Here is a 4,947-nt window from a genome sequence, read left to right on the forward strand (position 1 = left end):
GCACCAGACCCCATTACAGATGGTTGTGAGCCACCATGTGGTTGCTGGGAATTGAACTCAGGACCTTTGGAAGAGCACACAATGCTCTTAACCTCTGAGCCATCTCTCCAGCCCCTATGTGTGACCTTTTAAAAGAAGGTGATGTCTAAACAGGGCTTTATTCTAGTCTCTTTGGGCATCAGTATGATATCTAGATGTAACATTTTAAAAGAGCGATTGAGCCCCAGCTGATCAGTGACTACCAAAGAAAGACAGTCTGCATGACCTCGAACTCACAGAGATGCACCTGCCTCTGCCTCCCGAGTGCTGGGATTAAAGGAGTGCGCCACCACTGCCTGACTTATGTGAAAGCATTTTGTCTGCATATTTGTACAAGTACCGCCTGCGTGTTTAGTTCCCTGCAGAGACCAGAAGAGAGCATTGGGTCTCCTGAACTGGAGTTGCAGATAGTTGTGACTTGCCATGCAGGTGGTGGGACTAGAACCCAGGTCCTTTGGAAGATCAACAATTGCTATTAACTGCTGAGCCACCTCTCCAGTCTCCCCCCTCCCCCCGTGTGTAATTTTTTTTGTCTGTTGCTCATACCAGTTTCAGTCATTAGACTTGATACTTTTCCTGTTTCAAACGCTTGAGTAACTAAGGTGTGTGCCATTGTACCTAGCTTTCAGCTGCTTTTTAAAGAGAAAACTAAATAGAAAGGAAACAGAAACTTGGCATTTTATGCCAGTGTCTTAGCTGCCTATTCTTGACTTTGTGATGACCTTGGTTTAGCAGAACTAACTGGTAGGTTCCTCTGTTCTCTCCAGTTAGAACTACCTTTAGGCTACAGTGCTTTTGTCCATGTAGTGGGAGCAACGTGGGCTTGGGTAATTCTCTGTTGGCCAGGTTTTGTGCTTTAGGCTCCTTTCATTGTACAGCAAGCTCTTTAAGCAGGACTCGGAAGCTTTTCTTCCCATGAAATATGTTAGGGGCCAGAATGGAGGAGGTGGAGTAGCTTTTCAAGTTTAGATTTGAATTTAGTGTCAAGGTCTGTGTTGGCCAGTTACCTGCTTTGGGTCTACTGCTCAAAAGTGACTTTCTCCACCTGCCCATGCTATTTCCAGGCTCTTCTGAAGCCTGGGTGTTCACACAAATCCCACTGTGCTGCAAGTCCTTATTAAGTTGTACGTCAGGTGGCCTGGCTGTGGTGGGCACTCCTGGACTGCTTTTGTGTAGTTCAGGGTGTGCCACTCTTGGGTTGCTGGCATGACCACAGTGTGGGATGGAGAGGAAGAAGACCTTGGGCTAGGGTGAGGATTTTGCTCTGTGTCCTGGAGCCATGGAAGGGTGACTGAGGAAACTGGAGCACTGGCATTGCCTGCTGAGACTGGGTCTGGGGCTGCCACATGGGTCGGAGGACTGCCTTAGGCCTGGAAGGTGTGGCTGAGTTGGGAGGAACAGCGGGGAACTGGGTGTTCATCCAAGCTACTGGCTTAATTGCAAAACAGTTCTGGTGCCTGCATTGTAGAGAGCTGACTCTAGCCCGTCCTTTGTGGCATCTTTACTCCATGTGGAGCTGACTTTCAGGAGGGGGCGATGTGGGAATGGCTATACTTCCCCAAGTGCCTGCTGAGCTTGCAGTCCTTTCTCAGCTCCCATCAAACTACCTGTCCCTGGTGTCCTGGGCAGGGCTGGTCAGTTCTGTCCTTTGAGCCAGGTTTCTCTGATCAGGCTGTGTCTTCCCCTATGTCCACCTTGATATGAGTTTTGGCCTTCATCCTGCTCTCCTCTTACTTAGCTTAGCTGTTAGTCTTGTTGAGCACCAGTCATCCTTCAGAGAGGCTTCTCTGCCCCTCTAAATAGGCCTTTTGAGCTATGTCTCATTTTGTGCATTCAGGTTTCTGTAAGGGGAGATTCACTTGGCGTTGTGGGTTGAATTGCATCCCTCAAAGCTGTATTCAAGCTGTAACCCCAAGATCTGTGAAGTGACCTTATCTGGAAATTGAGTCTTTGCGGGAAAGACTTTTTTTTTTAAGCACCTGGCTAGTCTGTTCCCCCACTTGGGAACTTTGTTTTGTAGTGCTAGGGATGGAGCCTCAAGCATCTAGGGACAGGTGTTACCACTGAGCCACACCCTAATCCCATGAGTGGCTTTTGAGTTGCCTATCCTTGTAAATTGTACATACATGCTTCCTTTAGCACAGTTTCCAGCAGGCTCTTTATACCATGTTCTAAACATCTGTGATTATGACAAGGGTGACAGTTCCATACTTACTTAGCCACTACCCTGTTTAGCAGCAATGCAGACCCTCCCAGCATCCACACTTTTCCTCACACAGAATGCTGATAAACTTTGGAAAATAATGCCAGTAATGTGTTGTTATCTAACAGCAATTAATCAAACTTTGGATGTTGTCTCTTTGAGGCTCAGTATCGCATTTGATTCCCTTTTGCTTGAATGGGGACTTGCTCTGCTTTTCCATACCTAGCAGTTATTTTTAAAAAATTTAGAGGGGAGCTGGAGAGATGTCTTAGAGGTTGGGAGCAATGGCTGCTCTTCCAGAGGTTCTGAGTTCAATTCCCAGCAACCACATGGTGGCTCACAACCATCTGTAATGAGATCAGGTGCCCTCTTCTGGTGTGCAGGCACACATGCAGGCAAAACTGTATACATAATAAATAGATAAATCTTTCTTTAAAAATATTTATCTATTTATTATGTATACAATATTCTGTCTGTGTGTGTCTGCAGACCAGAAGAGGGCAGCAGCTCTTGTTACAGATGGTTGTGAGCCACCATGTGGTTGCCGGGAATTAAACTCATGACCTTTGGAAGAGCAGGCAATGCTCTTAACCACTGAGTCATCTCTCCAGCCCCCTAAATAGATAAATCTTGAAAAATTAAATAAAAAGTCACAAGGTGTGTGAGACCCCTGTGGTGGCACATGGGCCAGGAATGACCTCTTGTCATCACGGTCCTTGATGGAAGACCCTGCAAAGCTCAGGTTGGGGGGAGGCTTTCAGTTTAGATGAACAGTGAGACCAGGCTGTCTATGGCTCTGTGTCCCTGCTGGCACTGCCAGGTAGGCTGGCCCTACTCTAGCTACTACCCTTCCCTGGTATAAGTTGGAGATGGTGGTCACCCTGCTAGGGCTGAGTATATCAAGTGCTGTGCCTTTAGGCGTGTGGATGGGATTTCAGGCCAGACAAACTAAACAGGGATGGTATGTGAGTGGTGTGGTATATCCGTGGCTGAGAATAGCACCCATGTGTTGATGGCACCTTTTAGTGAAGTGACCTCACAGATATGCATTCGCTAGTGGAAACTCATGCCGACTCTAGACTAGCCAGTGTGTGCTCAGTGTGGAGTTGGTGACGTTGCCGTGTTCCCCATGCTTGCTACATGCTGACCTGTCCCTGTTCAGTTCCATGTTGGCTTTTGAGCCTCATGTTTCAAAGTCAGAGAGGAAGTGTTTGTTGCTTTTGTTGACAGCCTATGCATATATTTTCAAGAATGAAAAGTGGTGTTTGATCTTATTTGAGGTCTTTCTAGTATCTGTAGAAATGTTGATATGATTTCTCTTTCATTCTGTCACTTTATTCTGTTGACAGAGTCCTCTGCTTGGGTGCGTATTGTTTACTAGCATGAGCCCTACCTTCCTTGTGGCTCATACCCTCTGCTCTTGAGACAAACACTCCCAAGGGTTGCTCTCCTTTGGAGTGCCTTACTGGGTGGCCTGTGTTGCAGGGTGTTTTGTTGGTTATGGATACATTCTGCAGAGACCCTGATTCAGCTTCTAGCAGCTCTGCTCTGTTTTTCCTTCATTCTTCTTTCGAGTACCATGCTTGACCCCTTCTGTTGCTGGACAGTGTCTTGTCAAGGGCACTGTGTGCAAGGCTGATTATCTAGGTGTTTCACCTTCATCTTTTTTTTTTTTGTTTGTTTGTTTTTTTTTGACTCTTTTGAGGGGTGGCTACCACATAGCTCTCAAATAAATACATATAGAGGCTTATTCTTTCTTGTGAACACCTAGCCTTAGCTTGGCTTATTTCTAACCAGCTTTTCTTTCTTTTTTTTTTTTTAAAGATTTATTTATTTATTATGTATACAACATTCTGCCTCGATGTATGCCCGCACGCCAGAGGAGGGCGCCAGATCTCAGTACAGATGGTTGTGAGCCACCATATGGTTGCTGGAAATTGAACTCAGGACCTCCGGAAGAGCAGTCAGTGCTCTTAACCTCTGAGCCATCTCTCCAGCCTTTTTTTTTTTTTTTTTTTTTTTTTGAGCAGGGTTTCTCTGTGGTTTTGGAGCCTGTCCTGGAACTAGCTCTTGTAGACCAGGCTGGTCTCGAACTCACAGAGATCCGCCTGCCTCTGCCTCCCAAGTGCTCGGATTAAAGGCGTGCGCCACCACCGCCCGCTAACCAGCTTTTCTTAAATTATTCCCTCTACCTTTTACCTCTGTGCTTTCACCTTTCTCTATTTCTGTATTTCTTTCTTGCTCTGTTGCTGATTGTGTAACTGGGTGGCTGGCCCCTCGAGTCCTCCTCTCTTCCTCCTTTTCTCATTCCTCAATCCCCTCCTAGATTTCTCCTCCTATTTATTCTCTGCTGCCAGCCCTGCCTATTCTTTCTCCTGCCTTGCTATTGGCTGTCAGCTTTTTACTACACCAGTGAGATGTTTTAGACAGGCAAAGTAATGCAGCTTCACAGTGTTAAACAAATACACCATGAAAGAATGCAGCACATCTTTACATCATTAACAGGTGTTCCACAGCACAAACAAATGTAACACATCTTAATAGTCCACAACAGTGCTGAGAACCCCAGCTTCAAAGGCTGGAGTTGGGGGCGGTGTGGCTAGCAGGCCCGGGGCTGGAGAGATGGCTCAGAGGTTAAGAGCATTGTGTGCTCTTCCAAAGGTCCTGAGTTCAATTCCCAGCAACCACATGGTGGCTCACAACCA

General features: G+C 46.5%; 1 protein-coding gene across 3 annotated transcripts in view; it reads left to right on the plus strand.

The window, feature by feature from the left end:
• The window catches only part of Fam53a (family with sequence similarity 53 member A), a 33,153-nt gene that overhangs the window by 10,887 nt on the left and 17,319 nt on the right, over positions 1-4,947 (plus strand). The window lies entirely within an intron of this gene.

Source organism: Microtus ochrogaster, unplaced genomic scaffold (genome assembly GCF_000317375.1).
Source record: "Microtus ochrogaster isolate Prairie Vole_2 unplaced genomic scaffold, MicOch1.0 UNK6, whole genome shotgun sequence".
NCBI lineage: Eukaryota > Metazoa > Chordata > Mammalia > Rodentia > Cricetidae > Microtus > Microtus ochrogaster.